The 22,522-nt window shown below is 40.5% G+C and overlaps 1 protein-coding gene across 9 annotated transcripts in view; it reads right to left on the bottom strand.

Moving 5' to 3' along the window:
* LOC106600628 (zinc fingers and homeoboxes protein 3) overlaps nucleotides 1-21,890 on the bottom strand; it is a 46,613-nt gene extending 24,723 nt beyond the window's left edge. For all 9 annotated transcript variants that reach the window (XR_006769144.2, XR_006769145.2, XR_001327861.3 and 6 more), the window contains exon 1: nucleotides 21,434-21,890. The gene's annotated coding sequence lies outside the window, so the exon portion shown is untranslated. The remainder of the gene's footprint in view (nucleotides 1-21,433) is intronic.
* Between the last annotated feature and the right edge of the window lie 632 nt (nucleotides 21,891-22,522).

Here is a 22,522-nt window from a genome sequence, read left to right as displayed (position 1 = left end):
TCTCAATTATAGTGGATTTATCTGTGGTAACAGTGTTTCCTAGCCTCAGAGCAGTGGGCAGCTGGGAGGAGGTGCTCTTATTCTCCATGGACTTCACTCTCCCAGAACTTTGAATTTGTACTACAGGATGCAAATTTCTGTTTTAAAAAGCTAGCCTTAGCATATTTGTTCCTAACTTCCCTGAAAAGTTGCATATCACGGGGGCTATTCGATGCTAATGCAGAACGCCACAGGATGTTTTTGTGCTGGTCAAGGGCAGACAGGTCTGGAGTGAACCAAGGACTATATCTATTCCTAGTTCTACATTTTTTGAATGGGGCATGCTTATTTAAGATGGTGAGGAAGGCACTTTTAAAGAATAACCAGGCATCCCCTACTGATGAAATTAGGTCAATGTCATTCCAGGATACCCCGGTCAGGTCGATTAGAAAGGCCTGCTCGCAGAAGTGTTTTAGGCAGCATTTGACAGTGATGAGGGGTGGTCGTTTGGTCACCGACCCATTACGGATGCAGGCAATGAGGCAGTGATCGCTGAGATCTTGATTGAAAACAGCAGAGGTGTATTTGGAGGGCGAGTTAGTTAGGATGATATCTATGAGGGTGCCCGTGTTTCCGGATTAGGGGTTGTACCTGGTAGGTTCATTGATAATTTGTGTGAGATTGAGGGCATCAAGCTTAGATTGTAGGATGGCCGGGGTGTTAAGCATGTCCCAGTTTAGGTCACCTAGCAGCACGAGCTCTGAAGATAGATGGGGTGCAATCAATTCACATATGGTGTCGAGGGCACCGCTGGGGGCAGAGGGTGGTCTATAGCAAGTGGCAACAGTGAGAGACTTGTTTCTGGAAAGGTGAATTTTTAGAAGTAGAAGCTCGAATTGTTTGGGTACAGACTTGGATAGTAATACAGAACTCTGCAGGCTCTCTCTGCAGTAGATTGCAACACCGCCCCCTTTGGCAGTTCTATCTTGGCGGAAAGTGTTATAGTTAGGGATGGAGATTTCAGGGTTTTTGGTGGTTTTCCTAAGCCAGGATTCAGACACGGCTAAGACATCTGGGTCGGCAGAGTGTGCTAAAGCAGTGAGTAAAACATACTTAGGGAGTAGGCTTCTAATGTTAACATGCATGAAACCAAGGCTTTTACGGTTACAGAAGTCATCAAAAGAGAGCGCCTGGGGAATAGGAGTGGAGCTAGGCACTGCAGGGCCTGGATTCACCTCTACATCACCAGAGGAACAGAGGAGGAGTAGGATAAGGGTACGGCTAAAAGCTATGAGAATTGGTCGTCTATGACGTCCAGAATAGAGAGTAAAAGGAGCAGGTTTCTGGGGGCGATAAAATAGCTTCAAGGTTTAATGTACAGACAAAGGTATGGTAGGATGTGAATACAGTGGAGGTAAACCTAGGCATTGAGTGATGATGAGAGAGATATTGTCTCTAGAGACATTTAAACCAGGTGATGTCATTGCATATGTAGGAGGTGGAACCACATGGTTGGTTAAGGCATATTGAGCAGGGCTAGAAGCTCTACAGTGAAATAAGACAGTAATCACTAACCAGGACAGTAATGGACGAGGCATATTGATATGAGAGAGAGGCATGCGTAGCCAAGTGAACATATGGGTCCAGTGAGTGGTTGGGATGGCTGGGGACACGGCAATTCAGACAGTTAGCAGACCGGGGCTAACAAGCTAGCAGTTAGCAGACCGGGGCTAACAAGCTAGCAGTTAGCAGAACGGGGCTAACAAGCTAGCAGTTAGCAGACCGGGGCAAGCAAGCTAGCAGTTTGCAGACCGGGGCAAGCAAGCTAGCAGACCGGGGCAAGCAAGCTAGCAGACCGGGGCAAGCAAGCTAGCAGACCGGGGCAAGCAAGCTAGCAGACCGGGGCTAGCAAGCTAGCAGACCGGGGCTAGCAAGCTAGCAGACCGGGGCTAGCAAGCTAGCAGAAGGGCCTTTGGGGGACGTCGCGATGGAGGTAAGTCTGTTTTTGCCTCTTTGTGTGGTGACGTCGATAGACCAGTCGTGGATTAGTAGGGTTCCAAGTAGCTCTAGGTAGCTAGCAGGCCGCGGTTAGCAGAATGGGCCTTCAAAGGACGTCACGCCTGAGGGGCCTGTTGGAATCCTCAGGCAGATTATGTCGGTATTCCAGTCATAGAAGATCGGCGGGGTTCCGTGCCCCGTACCGGCAGTCGAAGGGGTCCGGATATTGTTGCCCAGGAGTGGGCTTCGGTGGTAGCCCAGGAGCCCTAGCCGGGCTAGCTTCAGGCTAATTGGTGCTTGCTCCGGGATGGAAACGCTAGCCAGGAGTAGTCACACGGGATTGCAGTTAGCTATTTGCGAAGATCCAGATGAAAATGTTCAGAGTTTGCAGTAGGAATAAATAGGTCCGTTATGCTCTGGTTTGAGTCACGTTGTACGAACTGGCGAGAGCTTTCCGAGCTAAAGGTTAGCTGATGACCGCTAGCAGTGGTTTGCTGACTGATAGCTGGTAGGTAGTTAGCTGGCTAGCTTCAGTTGAGGGATTCCAGATCCGAAGTAAATAGAAATACTTTAGAAAAAAACAGATCCACGCCACATTGAGTGAGGCGGGTTGCAGGAGAGTATTTAGAAGTTGAGGTTTACAAAAATATTTAAAAAATATATATACAAGGGACACGACAGGACAAAGACGTCTGACTGCTACGCCATCTTGGATTTTCCGTTTAAGAAACATTTTTCAATAGAATCGGCAGAATGAAAACCCCCCTGATCGCATGCAAACATAGTTCACTTTCATAGCATCCACATTCAAACAGCATGATCCTTTTGATTAGAGGTCGACCGATTAATCGGAATGGCCGATTAATTAGGGCCGATTTCAAGTTTTCATAACAATCAGTATTTTTGGCCACCGATTAGCCGATTTTTTAAAAGTTATTTTTATTTTTTATCAATATTTTTTAACTAGGAAAGTCAGTTAACAACACATTTTTATTTTCAATGACGGCCTAGGAACGGTGGGTTAACTGCCTTGTTCAGGGGCAGAACGACAGTTTTGTACCTTGTCAGCTTGGGGATTCAATCTGCAACCTTACGGTTAACTAGTCCAATGCTCTAACCACCTGCTTTACACTCCACGAGGAGCCTGCCTGTTATGCGAATGCATTAAGAAGCCAAGGTAAGTTGCTAACTAGCATTAAACTTATCTTATAAAAAACAATCAATCAATCATAATCACTAGTTAACTACACATGGTTGATGATATTACTAGTTTATCTAGCCTGTCCTGCGTTGCATATAATCGATGCGGTGCGCATTCGCGAAAAAGGTTGCTCCAACTTGTACCTAACCATAAACATCAATGTCTTTCTTAAAATCAATACACAGAAGTATATATTTTTAAACCTGCATATTTAGTTAATATTGCCTGCTAACATTAATTTCTTTTAACTAGGGAAAATGTGTCACTTATCTTGCAAACAGAGTCAGGGTATATGCAGCAGTTTGGGCCGCCTGGCTCGTTGCGAACTGTGTGAAGACCAATTTTTCCTAACAAAGACAGCCAACTTCGCCGAACGGGGGATGATTTAACAAAAGTTCATTTGCGAAAAAAGCACAATCATTGCACGACTGTTCCTAACCATAAACATCAATGCCTTTCTTAAAATCAATACACAGAAGTATATATTTTTAAACCTACATATTTAACTAAAATAAATCCAGGTTAGCAGGCAATATTAACCAGGTGAAATTGTGTCACTTCTCTTCCGTTCATTGCACGCAGAGTCAGGGTATATGCAACAGTTTGGGCCGCCTGGCTCGTTGCGAACTAATTTGCCAGAATTTTACGTAATTATGACATAACATTGAAGGTTGTGCAATGTAACAGGAATATTTAGACTTATGGATGCCACCCGTTAGATAAAATACGGAACAGTTCCATATTTCACTGAAAGAATAAACGTGATAGTTTCCGATAATCCCGTGGCGCGATATTCAAATACCTTAGAAATGCTATTACTTCAATTTCTCAAACATATGACTATTTTACACCATTTTAAAGACAAGACTCTCGTTAATCTAACCACACTGTCCGATTTCAAAAAGGCTTTACAACGAAAGCAAAACATTAGATTATGTCAGCAGAGTACCCAGCCAGAAATAATCAGACACCCATTTTTCAAGCTAGCATATAATGTCACATAAACCCAAACCACAGCTAAATGCAGCACTAACCTTTGATGATCTTCATCAGATGACACCCCTAGGACATTATGTTATACAATACATGCATGTTTTGTTGAATCAAGTTCATATTTATATCAAAAACCAGCTTTTTACATTAGCATGTGACTAGCATTCCCACCGAACACTGCCGGTGAATTTACTAAATTACTCACGATAAACGTTCACAAAAAACATAATTATTTTAAGAATTATAGATACAGAACTCCTCTATGCACTCGCTATGTCCGATTTTAAAATAGCTTTTCGGTGAAAGCACATTTTGCAATATTCTCAGTAGATAGCCCGGCATCACAGGGCTAGCTATTTAGACACCCAGCAAGTTTAGCACTCACCAAAGTCAGATTTACTATAAGAAAAATGTTATTACCTTTGCTGTCTTCGTCAGAATGCACTCCCAGGACTTCTACTTCAATAACAAATGTTGGTTTGGTTCAAAATAATCCATAGTGATATCCAAACAGCGGCGTTTTGTTTGTGCGTTCAAGACACTATCCGAAAGGGTAAATAAGGGTGACGAGCATGGCGCAATTCGTGACAAAAAAATTCTAAATATTCCATTACCGTACATCGAAGCATGTCAACCGCTGTTTAAAATCAATTTTTATGCAATTTTTCTCATAAAAAAAGCGATAATATTCCGACCGGGAATCTGCGTTTAGGTAAACAGACAAAAGAAAATAAAGCATTCGGTCGACTCGGGCACGCGCCTAAGCCCATAGTACTCTGATCGGCCACTTGCCAAAAGCGATAATGTGTTTCAGCCAGAGCCTGCCTCGATATCGTTCAGCTTTTTCCCGGGCTCTGAGAGCCTATGGGAGCCGTAGGAAGTGTGACGTTATTGCAAAGATCCTCAGTCTTCAATAAAAAGAGCCAAGATGAAACACAATTTGTCAGACAGGCCACTTCCTGCATGGAATCTTCTCAGGTTTTGGCCTGCCATATGAGTTCTGTTATACTCACAGACACCATTCAAACAGTTTTAGAAACTTTAGGGTGTTTTCTATCCAAAGCCAATAATTATATGCATATTCTAGTTACTGGGCAGGAGTAGTAACCAGATTAAATCGGGTACGTTTTTTATCCGGCTGTGTCAATACTGCCCCCTAGCCCTAACAGGTAAACCTCTTGGCGTTCCCCTAGGAACGCTAAAGCGATTTTTGAAAAAAATACGTGCCCATTTTAAACGGCCTCCTACTCAAACTCAGAAGCTAGGATATGCATATAATTAATAATTGTGGATAGAAAACACCCTAAAGTTTCTAAAACTGTTTGAATGGTGTCTGTGAGTATAACAGAACTCATATGGCAGTCAAAACCCCGAGACAGATCGAAACAGGAAGTGGAATTCTGAATTGCGAACTCAACTTCATCACGTTGCCTATTAATCACACCGTGAGCTATGGTTCATTGAGCACTTCCTATTGCTTCCACTAGATGTCCCCAGTCTTTACAAAGTGATTTGAGACTCCTACTGTGAAAACTGAATGAATGAGACGCAGTGGAACGTGGTCAAACGGAGAGGGCCATCACCATTATGACGCCGACGCCCCTGGTTACCCTCCCCTTTCGAAACGTATTGAAACACAATGCAATCGTCCCCTCGAATCTTATTGGCTCTCTTGTTGAAAAACGCCCTGAAGATTTATGTTATACAACGTTTGACATGTTTGAACGAACCTAAATGGGGAAAAAATGCATTTTCTCGAAATGGCTGTCCCGTGGCCGACGGAAGTTTTGGAGCAGCCTTCAGACGCGCTAACAAGAACAAGCTCTTGGAACATAAAGGAGTATTTTTTTCGAACGAAAATACATTTGTTGTGGACCTGGGATTCCTGGAAGTGCTTTCTGATGAAGACAACCAGGTAAGGTAAGGGATTAATGACGATAGTATACAAGACTAGATGTGATATGTGATTGTTCCAAGATGGCTAGCCTATTGCTATTGCTAGCCTATTGTTCTGAGTATCGCATCCCCTTTTATCGCAAAGTGTGATTACCCAGTAAAGTTAATTTTAAATCTGGCATTACAGGTGCTTTCAAGAGATATTCATCTATAAATCTTAGAATGACAATATTACATTTTAAAAATGTTTTACAATAGTAATTTAGTAAATTTTAGCTCTGTTTCATCGGATGCATTTGAGGGAAAATAGTTAGTCAACGTTACGCACCGATGTAAAATGCTGTTTTTATATATAAAAATTAACTTTATCGAACAAAAGAATGCATGTATTGTGTAACATGATGTCCTAGGTGTGTCATCTGATGAAGATTGTCAAAGGTTAGTGCTGCATTTAGCTGTTTTTTGGTTATTTGTGATGCATGTGGTTGGTCGGAAAATGGCTATGTGGCTACTTTTACGATATACTCCTCTAACATAATCTAATGTTTTGCTTTTGCTGTAAAGCCTTTTTGAAATCGGACAACGTGGTTCGATTCAGGAGAGGTGTATCTATAAAACGATATAATTAAAGATATATATTTTTTAATTATTAAATTTTGTTATGCTAATGGCGATATGATTTTTCGCTGGATGCCGCACACTGTTCCTAGGCCGTCATTGAAAATAAGAATTTGTTCTTAACCTCTTGGGGCTAGGTGGGACGCTAGCGTGCCACCCGTGGTGCACTCCATCAACAGCAGGTGCATTTCAAGAGCGGCAAATTTGAATCCAAATAAATGTCAAAATTCAAATTTTTCAAAAATACAACTATGTTACACCATTTGAAAGATAAACATCTCCTTAATCTAACCACGTTTTACGATTTCAAAAAGGTTTTACGGCGAAAGCATAAATTTAGAGTATGTTAGGACAGTACATTTACAAGAGTTGTGTGTAATGTTTTGTCAAGTCAAAGACAGGGTCACCAAAACCATAAAACCAGCTAAAATGATGCACTAACCTTTTACAATCTCCATCAGATGACACTCCTAGGACATTATGTTAGACAATGCATGCATTTTTAGTTCTATCAAGTTCATATTTATATACAAAAACAGCGTTTTACTATGGCATTGATGTTGAGGAAATCGTTTCCCTCCAATAACCGGCAGTCAAGTCAGCGTCACAAATTAAATAATTAAAATTAGAAAACATTGGTAAAATATTATATTGTCATTTAAAGAATTATAGATTTACATCTCTTGAACGCAATCAACTTGCCAGATTTAAAAATAACCTTACTGGGAAATCACACTTTGCAATAATCTGAGCACTGCGCCCAGAAAAATACGCGTTGCGATACAGACTAGACGTCATGTTGGGGAGATCTAAAATCGAAAATACTATGTAAATAATCCATTACCTTTGATTCTCTTCATCAGATGTCACTTCCAGGTATCACAGGTCCATAACGAATGTAGTTTTGTTCAAAAAAGCTCATCATTTATGTCCAAAAATCTCCGTCTCGTTAGCACATGATGTAAGCCAGCCGGACTTCTCGTCATGAACGAGGGGAAAAAATATATTTCCGTTCGTTCAAACATGTCAAACGTTGTATAGCATAAATCATTAGGGCCTTTTTTAACCAGAACATGAATAATATTCAAGGTGGACGAATGCATACTCTTTTATAACGTATTGGAACGAGGGTACCCAACATGAAGTAGCGCGCCAGGTGTCTAATGGGACATCACCGTTCCATGGCTCTTGTTCGGTCAGATCTCCCTCCAGAAGACTCAAAACACTTTGTAAAGGCTGGTGACATCTAGTGGAAGCAATAGGAAGTGCCAAAATATTCCTAAACCCCTGTGTTTTTCAATGGGATAGGTTTAAAGTCAATACAACACATCAGGTATCCACTTCCTGTCAGAAAATGTCTCAGGGTTTTGCCTGCCAAATGAGTTCTGTTATACTCACAGACACCATTCAAACAGTTTTGGAAACTTTAGAGTGTTTTCTATCCATATATAATAAGTATATGCATATTCTAGTTACTGGGTAGGATTAGTAACCAGATTAAATCGGGTACATTTTTTTTATCCAGACGTGCAAATGCTGCCCCCTAGACCCAACAGGTTAACTAACTTGCCTAGCTAAATAAAGGTACAAAAAAAATTATAATAATAATATGGATATTCCAACCCTGAGCCCCAGCCTGCTCTGCTGATCAAAAACATTGTGTGCTGCTTAACCAATGGCTGTGCTGTGTTGGGCAGCAGCTCAGGAGGAGTCAAAGGTTTCTTCCGAAAATAATTTTTGATTAGGCCCAGTCCAAAAAATCTTGAGGGCGAAATAGCCTATGTTCTGTTCAGTTTGAGAAGGAGAGAGCGAAGATGAAATGGTTGGACCAGGTCAACTTTGATAGAGTGCTACTACTATGTTTCTTGCCCATGATGTACACCACCATTCAAAAGTTTGGGGTCACTTAGAAATGTCCTTGTTTTTGAAAGAAAAGACAATTTTTTGTCCATTAAAATGACATCAAATTGATCAGAAATACAGTGTAGACATTGTTAATGTTGTAAATGACTATTGTAGCTGGAAACGGCAGATTTTTTATGGAATATCTACATAGGCGTACAGCGGCCCATTATCAGCAACCACAACTCCTGTGTTCCAATGGAACATTGTGTTAGCTAATCCAAGTTTATCATTTTAAAAGGCTAGGGTTAGGGTCTTCTGAAACTCATCAGTCTATTCTTGTTCTGAGAAATAAAGGCTATCCCATGCGAAAAATTGCCAAGAAACTGAAGATCTCGTACAACGCTGTGTACTACAGCGCAAACTGGCTCTTACCAGAATAGAAAGAGCAGTTGGAGGCCCCGGTGCACAACTGAGCAAGAGGACAAGTAGATTAGAGTGTCTAGTTTGAGAAACAGACACCTCACAAGTCCTCAACTGGCAGCTTCATTAAATAGTAACCGCAAAACACCAGTCTCAACGTCAACAGTGAAGAGGCGACTCCAGGATGCTGGCCTCCTTGTTAGCTTAAGATTGAAGAACATAAAATGGATTTGATTATATACTGATCTATAACAACACCTTGGTACGCAAATGAGAAGGAGTGAGCTACAACAAACAACCAACAGGTAGGTTGTTGTTTAATCTGAATCATAGTGTTGTTATCTGTTTACAAGGACGGGGACTGCAGCATATTGTCGTCTCAATCAGTTAGCGGACCGGCTGGCTTAGCTAGCTAGCTTAGCCATCTTTTTAGATCAATCTGATGCAGTCAAGATGGGAACTATCACTATCAGCAGCTAACGTTACAAGTTTCTCTAAACTAGTGCGAGTCAGCATGGCTACTTTCAGTCTCACTCAAGTGGCCACACACACCTCTCCAAACTGTGCCTAAGTTCCTAAGTAATTTCAATGAACTTTTATGACTCAAGGAAAGAGCCTTCAACTATAAGGCACTTTTTTGAGCCCTCTTAACTTTGCTATTGAGGAACTGAAGCAAGCACACCGTTTTCTGTTTGGAACACAGCTTTGCATCCCCACCATCACACAATTACTGTTGTTTACACAATCCCAAAGAATTCCATTATAAATATGGATCAGGTGGGCATCATTTGAAAGCTTATTATATTGCCACATGGCTAGTTAACCTGTTAGGGCTAGGGGGCAGTATTGACACGGCTGGATAAAAAAACATACCCGATTTAATCTGGTTACCACTCCTACCCAGTAACTAGAATATGCATATACTTATTACATATGGATAGAAAACACCCTACATTTTCTAAAACTGTTTGAATGGTGTCTGTGAGTATAACAGAACTCATTTGGCAGGCAAAACCCTGAGACATTTTCTGACAGGAAGTGGATACCTGATGTGTTGTATTACCTTTAAACCTATCCCATTGAAAAACACAGGGGCTGAGGAATATTTTGGCACTTCCTATTGCTTCCACTAGATGTCACCAGCCTTTACAAAGTGTTTTGAGTCTTCTGGAGGGAGATCTGACCGAACAAGAGCCATGGAACGATGATGGCCCATTAGACACCTGGCACGCGAGTTCATGTTGGGTACCCTCGTTCCAATACGTTATAAAAGAGTATGCATTCGTCCACCTTGAATATTATTCATGTTCTGGTTAAAAAAGGCCCTAATGATTTATGCTATACAACGTTTGACATGTTTGAACGAACGTACATATATTTTTTCCCCTCGTTCATGACGAGAAGTCCGGCTGGCTTAGATCATGTGCTAACAAGACGGAGATTTTTGGACATAAATGATGAGCTTTTTTGAACAAAACTACATTCGTTATGGACCTGTGATACCTGGAAGTGACATCTGATGAAGAGAATCAAAGGTAATGGATTATTTACATAGTAATTTCGATTTTAGATCTCCCCAACATGACGTCTAGTCTGTATCGCAACGCGTATTTTTCTGGGAGCAGTGCTCAGATTATTGCAAAGTGTGATTTCCCAGTAAGGTTATTTTTAAATCTGGCAAGTTGATTGCGTTCAAGAGATGTAAATCTATAATTCTTTAAATGACAATATAATATTTTACCAATGTTTTCTAATATTAATTATTTAATTTGTGACGCTGACTTGACTGCCGGTTATTGGAGGGAAACGATTTCCTCAACATCAATGCCATAGTAAAACGCTGTTTTTGGATATAAATATGAACTTGATAGAACTAAAAATGCATGCATTGTCTAACATAATGTCCTAGGAGTGTCATCTGATGGAGATTGTAAAAGGTTAGTGCATCATTTTAGCTGGTTTTATGGTTTTGGTGACCCTGTCTTTGAATTGACAAAACATTACACACAACTCTTGTAAATGTACTGTCCTAACATACTCTAAATTTATGCTTTCGCCGTAAAACCTTTTTGAAATCGTAAAACGTGGTTAGATTAAGGAGATGTTTATCTTTCAAAGGGTGTAAAATAGTTGTATGTTTGAAAAATTTGAATTTTGACATTTATTTGGATTCAAATTTGCCGCTCTTGAAATGCACCTGCTGTTGATGGAGTGCACCACGGGTGGCACGCTAGCGTCCCACCTAGCCCATAGAGGTTAAGTTCGAACATGATTTTACATACAAAAGGCACTTCAGACAGATTTTGTTGGTGCACATAAATGCAGTCATGACTCCATTCTAAGTGTGTGTTCTGCTGATAATTTTCTTCACAATACGACATACAGTGCAAATGGTTTACAAATTAAAGCAGAAATACCTTATTTACATAAGTATTCAGACACTTTGCTATGAGACTCAAATTGAGCTCAGGTGCGTCCTGTTTCCATTGATCATCCTTGAGATTTTTCTACAAATTGATTGGAAAAGCGCACACCTGTCTATATAAAAGGTCTCACGGTTGACAGTGCATGTCAGAGCAAAAACCAATCCATGAGGTCTAAAGACAGGATTGTGTCGAGGCACAGATCTGGGGAAGAGTACCAAAACATTTCTACAGCATTGAAGGTCCCCAAGAACACAGTGGCTTCCATCATTCTTAAATGGAAGAAGTTTGGAACCACCAAGACTCTTCCTAGAGCTGGCTGCACTGAGCAATCGGGGAAGAAGAGCCTTGGTCAGGGAGGTGACTAAGAACCCGAAGGTCACTCTGACAGAGCTCTAGAGCTAGTCTGTGGAGATGGGAGAACCTTCCAGAACATCAACCATCTCTGCAGCACTCCACCAATCAGGCCTTTATGGTAGAGTGGCCAGACTGAAGCCACTCCTCAGTAAAAAAGGTACATGACAGCCCGTTTAGAGTTTGCCAAAAAGCACCTAAAGACTCTCAGACCATGAGAAATAAGATTCTCTGGTCTGATGAAACCAAGATTGAACTCTTTGGCCTGAATGCCAAGGGTCACGTCTGGAGGAAACCTGGCACCATCCCTATAGTGAATCATGGTTCTGGCAGCATCATGCTGTGAGGATGTTTTTCAGCAGCAGGGACCGGGAGACTAGTCAGGATCGAGGGAAAGATCTTTGATGAAAACCTGCTCCAGAGCCCTCAGGACCTTCGAATGGGGTGAAGGCTCACCTTCCAACAGGACAACGATCCTGAGCACACAGCCAAGACAAAACAGGAGTGGCTTCGGGACAAGTCTCTGAATGTCCTTGAGTGGCCCAGCCAGAGCCCAGACTTGAACATATCTTGAGAGACTTGAAAATAGCTGTGCAGCAATGCTCCCCATGCAACCTGATAAAGTTTGAGAGGACCTGCAGAGACGAATGGGAGAAACTCCCCAAATACAGGTGTGCAGACCGAAGAAGACTCAATACCGTAATTTCTGCCAAAGGTGCTTCAACAAAGTACTGTGTACATACAGTACCAATCCAAAGTTTGGACACACCTACTCATTCAAGGGTGTTTCTTTATTTTTACTATTTTCTACATTGTAGAATATTAATGAAGACATCAAAACTATGAAATAACACATATGGAATCATGTAGTTACGAAAAAAAGTGTTAAATATATTTTACGAGATTCTTCAAATTAGCCTTGATGGACAGCTTTGCACACTCTTGGCATTCTCTCAACCAGCTTCATGAGGTAGTCACCTGGAATGAATTTCAATGGTGTGCATTTGTGGAATTTCTTTCCTTCTTAATGCCTTTGAGCCAATCAGTTGTGTTGTAGCGTTGACTATCATTAAATGTGAAGACAGAGAATTTATTTTATAAATTAACAATCTGTAATTTAATTATGCAATTAAACTAATCGTGTAACTTTAATGAACTAGGAAGTCGGGGCACCACGGGAAAATGTTTATTTCCCGAATATAACTCTTCGAATATTTTCAATAACTTATCGATTACATTCACTTATTAATGTATTACTACCTCATCAGTCATATTCTGAATGTTGCAAACCCTTGAATATCTGCATGAACCCTAACATAGATCATGAATCAGCAATATACAAATTGCCGTAATTATTTATTTACTAGCTAACTTATTCACAGAATTACATAAACACACACATGCACAATAGGTCATACATTGGTTATTGACATGATAGAAAAGTCCGTAGTGGGCTAAGCCGATATGACTTGGTAGACAAAGGAAAGGGGGTGGGGACAGCTCAAGAGCAGGAAACACAGAGAGGATTCACTGTAATACAGTTGATAACTACACTCATGAAATGCTAATACTTTTAACATTAACAGCCGCTCATTCAAAAATAAATTGTAATTTACATATTTACGAGTGTATGCCTTTGTTGTCCCTCTCTGGTATTGCCAGTCCGTCTGCTGGATAATAGTTCATCAGTCTCTGGTTGAAATCCCCAGAAGTCCCTCGGTCTTTCATGGTTGTAGTTGTTTTATAGGTACTTCAGAGTACCATTCAGAAACGTTCTTAGATCGGATGCGTTTACCAGACTAAAGTATTTACACAGCTGCAGCATGAATAATTGTTCTTTAGTTTGTAGATTTCTTAGCCATTTCAACGTGGGGACCTCGTCCCTGCGCTTTTGACTCTTCTTTTCCAACTGGTTGGAAAACAGAAATATTGTTACATTAGAAAATCTCTTGAGGTTACCGTACTGCAAAGTCTTTCTCTGTGGTAACAAAGGTATTCTCAACGTTCATCTTGGCAGAGTGGGGAAAGGAGTTTCGGTATTTATGACTTCATGAAACAGCCGACTTCCCGCTCTCCCCTCTACGAGAGAGAGCACGCTGTAGAGCTGTAACCTGATCCTTCAGATCGTCACAGGAGAGTCATGACAGTTGTGTTGTGACAAGGTAGGGGTGGTATACAGAAGCTTGCCCTGTTTGGTAAAAGACTATGTCCATATATTATGGCAAAAACAACTAAAATAAGCAGAGAGAAACAACAGTCCATCATTACTTTAAGACACGAAGGTCAGTCAATTCAGTAAATGTCAAGAAGTCTGAACGTTTCTTCAAGTGCAGTCGCAAAAACCATCAAGCGCTATGAAGAAACTGGCTCTCATGAGGACCGCCACAGGAAAGGAAGACCCAGAGTTACCTCTGCTGCAGAGGATAAGTTCATTAGAGTTACCAGCCTCAGAAATTGCAGGCCAAATAAATGCTTCAGAGTTCAAGTAACAGACACATCTCAACATCAACTGTTCAGAGGAAACTGCGTGAATTAGGCCTTCATGGTCGTATTGCTGCAAAGAAACCACTACCAAAGGACACCAATAATAAGAAGAGACATGCTTGGGCCAAGAAACACGAGCAATGGACATTAGACAGGTGGAAATCTGTCCTTTGGTCTGATGAGTCCAAATTTGAGATTTTTGATTGTATCCACTGTGTCTTTGTGAGATGCAGAGTAGGTGAACGGATGATCTCTGCATGTGTGGTTCCCACCGTGAAGTATGGAGGAGGAGCTGTGATGGTGTGGGGGTGCTTTGCTGGTGACACTGTCTGTGATTTATTTAGAATTCAAGGCACACTTAACAAGCATGGCTCCCACACCATTCCGCAGTGATACGCCATCCCATCTGGTTTGCGCTTAGTGTGACTATCCAGGCTGTGCAAGGGCTATTTGACCAAGGAGAGTGATGGAGTGCTGCATCAGATGACCTAGCCTCCACAATCACCCAACCTCAATCCAATTGAAATAGTTTGGGATGAGTTGGACCGCAGAGTGAAGGAAAAGCAGCCAACATGTGCTCAGCATGTGGGAACTCCTTCAAGACTGATGGAAAAGCATTTCTCATGAAGCTGGTTGAGAGAATGCCAAGAGTGTACAAAGCTGTCATCAAGGCAAAGGGTGGCTACTTTGGAGAATCTGTAATAAGAAATATATTTTGATCCGTTTAAAACTTTTTTGGTTACTACATGATTCCATGTGTTATTTCATAGTTTTGATGTCTTCACTATTATTCTACAATGTAGAAAATAGTCAAAATAAAGAAAAATCCTTGAATGAGTAGGTGTGTAAACTTCTGACTGGTACTGTAGGTTCATTCTGTTCAGAACAACCCTGGGTAAAACGCATGTCATCCTATTAACTGTGGATCAAACATTGCAATCATAAACTTTGATACTGTAAATTAAATATGGAAATGCGAAGCACATTTCGACTCATGGGTGTGTGGTTTGATTGTATGGCATCAAAGCAGTATTTATTATAATCCTTAATATCTCGTCTTTCAGAATACATCAACTCCTCTCGATTTACAGCATTCACCTTACTCAGACAACAAATGTGCAAAAGTATCCCAATTAGCGGGAGAGATAGAAGTGTAATCCGGAGAGTATTTTCAATCAGATCAGCAAGTGTAGACTCACACTTGCTGATTTGATTGAAAATACTCTCCGGATTTCTCCCAAACATAATCTTCCTCTACGCTTGTCTGGTGTATGAGTGGTTAACTTCTTGCAGATCATTGGGACGCTAGGGTCCCATCTGGCCAACATCCGGTGAAATTGCAGTGCGCGAAATTCATATTAAATTACTCTAAATATTTAACTTTCATGAAATCACAAGTGCAATACATCAAAATAAAGCTTCCGTTGTTGTCAATACAGCCGCCGTGTCAGATTTCAAAAAGGCTTTACGGCGAAAGCAAACCATGCGATTATCTGAGGACAGCGTCCAGCACACAATTGCATAACAAATCATTTTCAACCAGGGAGTTGCGACACGAAAGTCAGAAATAGTGATATAATATATGCCTTACCTTTGAAGATCTTCTGTTGGCACTCCAAAAAGGTCCCAGTTACATTACAAATGGTCCTTTTGTTGGATAAAGTCCTTCTTTATATTCATAAAAACTCAGTTTAGCTGGCGCGCTTCAATCAATAATTCACTCAATTTCCTTCCTTCAAAATGCATCCAAAATGAATCCCAAACGTTACCAATAAACTTATCCAAACAAGTCAATCAACATTTCTAATCAAACAATAGGTACCCTAATACGCAAATAAACAATCAAATTTAAGACGGAGAATCGTTATTGTCTTTACCGGAGCAAAATACCAAAGAACGCCCTCTCTTCCACGCGCTTGGAAACACTACAGCCAAAATAGGAGCCACTTAGAAAAACTACAAATCATTTTTCCAAAAACCAGCCTGAAACTCTTTCTAAAGACTGTTGACATCTAGTGGAAGCCCTAGGAACTGCAATCAGGGACGATTTCGTCCTATTATAAAAGTGCCAGCCATTGAAATCAGTGTTTTTTTTAATGGTTTGTCCTCTGGGTTTCGCCTGCCATTTCAGTTCTGTTATACTCACAGGCATTATTGTAACAGTTTTAGAAACTTTAGAGTGTTTTCTATCCGAATCTACCAATCATATGCATATCCTAGCTTCTGGGCCTGAGTAGCAGGCAGTTTACTTTGGGCACACTTTTCATCCGGACGTCAAAATACCGCCCCCTATCCCAAAGAAGTTTTAAGAGGCTGAGCAGGCCTTTGTTACTGTGGGGGGAATGAAATTCCACCCCTCCTCGAGAGAGTAAGTGCCCTCCATTTGGGCAACTGTGCCCCCCTGCATGTATGCATGGATGGATGTATTTACGTCCCTCCCTCTCCCTTGAATAAGTTTGGCCCAGAGAGAAAGGTCGGCAATGCCACTGGTGTGTTACTCTCCCCATGGCAACCGCCCCCCCAATCCATTCCCTCCCACCCTCCTAATTTCATTTTTTCCACACACACACACTCCCTCCCATGGCAACCGCCCCCCCATCCCGTTCCCTCCCACCCTCCTAATTTAATTTTTCACACACACACACACACACACACACACACACACACACACACACACACACACACACACACACAATTCCTGGCTCTCGTGGGCTTGTTTTTTTCCACGCACTCCTGTGAGTGGTGACAGGAGAGTCGCTGGCCTGCTCCTATTTCAGTGCCTCACACATGCAGTGTTCATGTCTCCAAGGTGTGTGATAACTGTATTACTGTACTACACTGTATTAAATAGACTGGAATTACGCACAACATTCAAACCATAAAGCAGAACAGAACATGTGATTCTGGTGCAGCACCTGCTACCTACAAAGTTACAAGTATAGGCTAGTGAATTTGATTTTAATTTTGAAATATATTTAGTAGGCTGACGCATATATACATTAGAGGTCGACCGGTTAATCGGAATGGCCGATTAATTAGGGCCGATTTCAAGTTTTCATAACAATCGGAAATCGGTATTTTTGGACGCCGATTTGGCCGATTTTTATTTTTATTTTTTTACCTTTATTTAACTAGGCAAGTCAGTTAAGAACACATTCTTATTTTCAATGACGGCCTAGGAACGGTGGGTTAACTGCCTTGTTCAGGGGCAGAACGACAGATTTTTTCCTTGTCAGCTCGGGGATTCAATCTTACGGTTAACTAGTCCAACGCTCTAACCACCTGCTTTACATTGCACTCCACGAGGAGCCTGCCTGTTACGCGAATGCAGTAAGAAGCCAAGGTAAGTTGCTAGCTAGCATTAAACTTATCTTATAAAAAAAGAATCAATCAATCATAAATCACTAGTTAACTACACATGGTTGATGATATTACTAGTTTATCTAGCCTGTCCTGCGTTGCATATAATCGCTTAGGTACACATTGCTCCAACCATAAACATCAATGCCTTTCTTAAAATCAATACACAAGTATATTTTTTAAACCTGCATATTTAGTTAATATGGCCTGCTAACATGAATTTCTTTTAACTAGGGAAAATGTGTCACTTCTCTTGCAAACAAGAGTCAGGGTATATGCAGCAGTTTGGGCCGCCTGGCTCGTTGCGAACTGTGTGAAGACTATTTCTTCCTAACAAAGACAGCCGACTTCACCAAACGGGGGATGATTTAACAAAAGCGCATTTGCGAAAAAAGCACAATCGTTGCATGACTGTACCTAACCATCAATGCCTTTCGTAAAATCAATACACAGAAGTATATATTTTTAAACCCGCATATTTAGCTAAAAGAAATCCAGGTTAGCAGGCAATATTAACCAGGTGAAATTGTGTCATTTTGCGTTCATTGCACGCAGAGTCAGGGTATATGCAACAGTTTTGGCCGCCTGGCTCGTTGTGAACTAATTTGCCAGAATTTTACATAATTATGACATAACATTGAAGGTTGTGCAATGTAACAGGGATATTTAGACTTAGGGATGCCACCCGTTAGATAAAATACGGAACGGTTCCGTATTTCACCGACAGGAAAAACGTTTTGTTTTTGAGATGATAGTTTCCGGATTCGACCATATTAATGACCTAAGGCTCGTATTTCTGTGTGTTATTATGTTATAATTAAGTCTATGATTTGATAGAGCAGTCTGACTGAGCGATGGTAGGGAGCAGCAGGCTCATAAGCATTCATTCAAACAGCACTTTCGTGCGTTTGCCAGCAGCCCTTTGCAATGCATTGCGCTGTTTATGACTTCAAGCCTGTCAACTCCCAAGATTAGGCTGGTGTAACCAATGTGAAATGGCTAGCTAGTTAGCCGGGTGCGCGCTAATAGCGTTACAAACGTCACTCGCTCTGAGACTTGGAGTAGTTTTTCCCCTTGCTCTGCATGGGTAACACTGCTTCGAGGGTGGCTGTTGTCGATGTGTTCCTGGTTCGAGCCCAGGTAGGAGTGAGGAGAGGGACGGAAGCTATCCTGTTACACTGGCAATACTAAAGTGCCTATAAGAACATCCAATAGTCAAAGGTATATGAAATACAAATCGTAGAGAGAGAAATAGTCCTATAATTCCTATAATAACTACAACCTAAAACTTCTTACCTGGGAATATTGAAGACTCATGTTAAAAGGAACCACCAGCTTTCATATGTTCTCATGTTCTGAGCAAGGAACTTAAACGTTAGCTTTCTTACATGGCACATAATGCACTTTTACTTTCTTCTCCAACACTTTGTTTTTGCATTATTTAAACCAAATTGAACATGTTTCATTATTTATTTGAGGCTAAATTGATTTTATTGATGTATTATATTAAGTTAAAATAAGTGTTCATTCAGTATTGTTGTAATTGTCATTATTACAAATAAATACATATGTATTTATTTATTATTATTATAATACATTTTTATTTATTTATTTATATATTTTTTTTATTATAAAATCGGCCGATTAATTGGTATCGGCTTTTTCGGTCCTCCAATAATCGGTATCGGTATTGAAAAATCATAATCGGTCGACCTCTAATTGAAATATATAGGTCTTTGTAGCCTATAGCCCACTGTATTTATATTTCCAATATAGTCATCTCGATTTTCAATATTGTCACTTCGATTTTCAATATTGTCATTTCAATTTCCATTGAATCATATTTTTGAGGCAGTCTTTAAATATTGAGCGTTTTCAAGAGAAACTTTAGTAATCTTCACTCACAAACTTGACGCTCCTAAAGACAAAGTGTCACATTTTTTATGTAATACATCTCAATGAGTAGTGCTTATACACAATGTAGAAACCTAATAGTCCACAAATTACTTTGTAATTTCAATGTCCAAAATGTTTTTTTGACAGGTTTTTGTATCAACGTTTTAGCTTTTTGTAATAAACGTCTTTACAGGATTGAATAGGAGTTTCCAGAGCACAACATGTGCTTCAAAAGTATCTAGAATTCATAGGCCTAATAGAGCTCGCCAGCTTGTAGTCCTAAAACACGGAAATTAGATACCTCGTTCAGCCATCCCTATGGGAAAAAAAAGAATGGGGAAAGAATAGGGTTTTGGAACAAATTATGAAAATAAGGTCTGAGGTTGACACAGGTTTAGGAGATGTATGTTTTGTTCTATGAGATCAGTTAACATGACCATTATGAATTATGAAGCCTTTGTGTGTATTTTTTTCTTCCATAAATTCTTCAAAAGTGACATTAGTTGGTGTTAGGTTCTAAATTAACATTATAACATTTCACAGATAATTAGTAAAGCTCAAACCAAGTTTATTCACCCATTGGGTCATACAGCTGCACAGACAAAGAACAGCCAATACACCTCTGTTGCTAACCAGAAGATTAGTGATATATGTTCTTCCTCACTTCATCTAACCTGACCTCTGCCCTAATTCCTCACTCCTCCCCAACTCACAGCTGCCATGTTGACTTGTACCAGACTGTGTCTCTTCTCCTCCCATAGGACACTTGATGTCTGACAATAACATATCCTGGTAGAATGTAAACACTTTACATTCCCCTCTCTCGGGTGACATGAATAAGGATATTTCATATTTTCAAGTTTAAAAGGTCAGAACCCAACACTGGTGAACAAAATGTATAAGATCTCCTAAACCAGACCCCAGACTGTAGTACTCCCACCTCCTCCTCCATTTACTTATAAAGGACTAGTCTACTCTTTTCTTTCCAACAAAGGTATAGCATTTGGTTTATGTCAGGGGTGATAACTGTGACATGGCTGATGAATAGATAGCTTGATTGGAGCTGGGGCACTATGGCTTGTTTATCACATGGACATCAGACAAATTAGCCTTTGGGGTACAGCTTTGAACTAATCTCTAAAATCACACACAGAAAGCATGGCAATGTTGACATGTTGTGGGAGTAACCTAAAACAACTACTGCTGCTTGCATACATTCATATAGGCTATCAGTCACACAGTGTGTATATTGAGATATGAATTTAAATATGAAGAGACAAAAAAGTGCAAATTATGATATTCTGATTACATTCAATCATTCGCATAAACTGTTTGATAAATACATTTCTGTCACAGCTGGGGTGAAACAAATAGGCTATTTAGTCTTATTTTCCAATAATTTCTGATTGTGATCATTTGGAAAATGTCCATGGACAAACGATTTTATGATATTTAGAATATCTTAAACTTTAATAGAATATAGCCAATCTTCCTCAAAACCATGAAACAATGAGGATGCGATATGGACTGATTCAAATTAAATCAGATTCCACATAAACCATAACGCCTACAGTGCGTTAACTACTTGCTGTTGCATTACGTTATAACTACATTAGTCAACCTATAAAAGTGTGACTAATTAAAATAGAGAGAGTGATTGTAAGAGGAAAGCTTGCGAGTCACATCCCGTCAATGAGACCATCATGAAATTTTCCGAAATGATACATTGTAACAAAACTGGCGGGTGTTGTTACTCACATTTTTTACTCCGCAGAGTGAGCGATAAATTAACAGGCGGATTACATACATCTTTGCAATATTATAACCAATTCAGAAAGGGGGAAAAGAAACCCACTTGCTGTCGCCATTTTATGCGAGCGACATGCAGCTGACCAACACTAGCACAGCAAAGGTAACGCTCGCACAACTTTTAAAACGTAAATACATTCATAAAAAGCTCACTCACCTTAATTAGTCCAGATGGAGGAAAAAGTCAACTTCAATAAACCGAACCATATATAAGAAAATAAACTGTGAGATGTGGGTATTTTGTTGATAACAACTCAGGTAGTGGTGGTACCCCTCTCTCTCCCCCTCTCTTCCTTGACTGGCTAGTGGCCACAATGGCTCCCGTCGCTCATGTTTATTCCTAATGTCTCTCACGTCCCGGAGTCCGGGATAGTGGAGAGGAAAATACAACACACGGAGTCAGGGCATAGACGGAAGAGGAAGCGAGACACTCCACTCACTGTTTTTTTCTGGTTCATTTGAAGTCAATGAACTAAGTAGACCAGACCCAGCTGCTATCGCATTGGTGTTTATTGGAGATTAACTCCGTTAAGCAGACAGGAACTGACCATTTGTTTCCAATGGTAAACAGTGGGAGTGAATTATCTTCATTGATCCACCATCTTTGGACAGGATAGGGACAGGCGCGTGGTACAAAACGTCATTACACCAAGTCCCCATGCTACGTTCACAACAACTGGGAACTCTGAATTCTGAAAACTCCGACTTCAGATTTCAGTGCGTTCAGTACGACTTGGAACTTGGGATAAAACAAGCTCTGACTGGTAAAAATCGTTTTGAACAGTCATCCAGCTCGGAATTCCAAGTCTCTGTGAGTTCCTATTAGTTGTTTTGAAAGCACCATCAGATTGAGGTAAACTCACAGAGATACTGTATTTACACAGCCACTCTCAGAACCCAAATCGGGTTTTCTTTCTATACCCAATCTTTTTTTCTGACTGTCCACACTCAGTTTTGCATGTGACCCATATCAGATTTGGGAATTCACACTGATGTAGCCCCTGAGGGAGCACACAGACGCAATCCCTATTTCCTGTCACTGTTCCTTTAAATGTTGGGGTGATTGTCATGATAATGGCAGGCTCTGTCTAGAGGTGCATGGAAGGGGAGATGGCGGAAGCATAACTGTTGTTTGAAGCTGAAAACACGTTGAGTACAATTAGCCAGAAAGATGAGTGGACAACAGTGAAGTCCAGAAAGATGATTGGACAACAGTGAAGTCCAAGAATGGAACAAAAAGGGCTAA

Source organism: Salmo salar, chromosome 03 (assembly GCF_965601325.2).
Source record: "Salmo salar chromosome 03, fSalSal1, whole genome shotgun sequence".
In the NCBI taxonomy this organism is placed as follows: domain Eukaryota; kingdom Metazoa; phylum Chordata; class Actinopteri; order Salmoniformes; family Salmonidae; genus Salmo; species Salmo salar.
The sequence above is the reverse complement of the archived record's forward strand: the minus strand, read 5'-3'. Positions and strand labels throughout refer to the sequence as shown.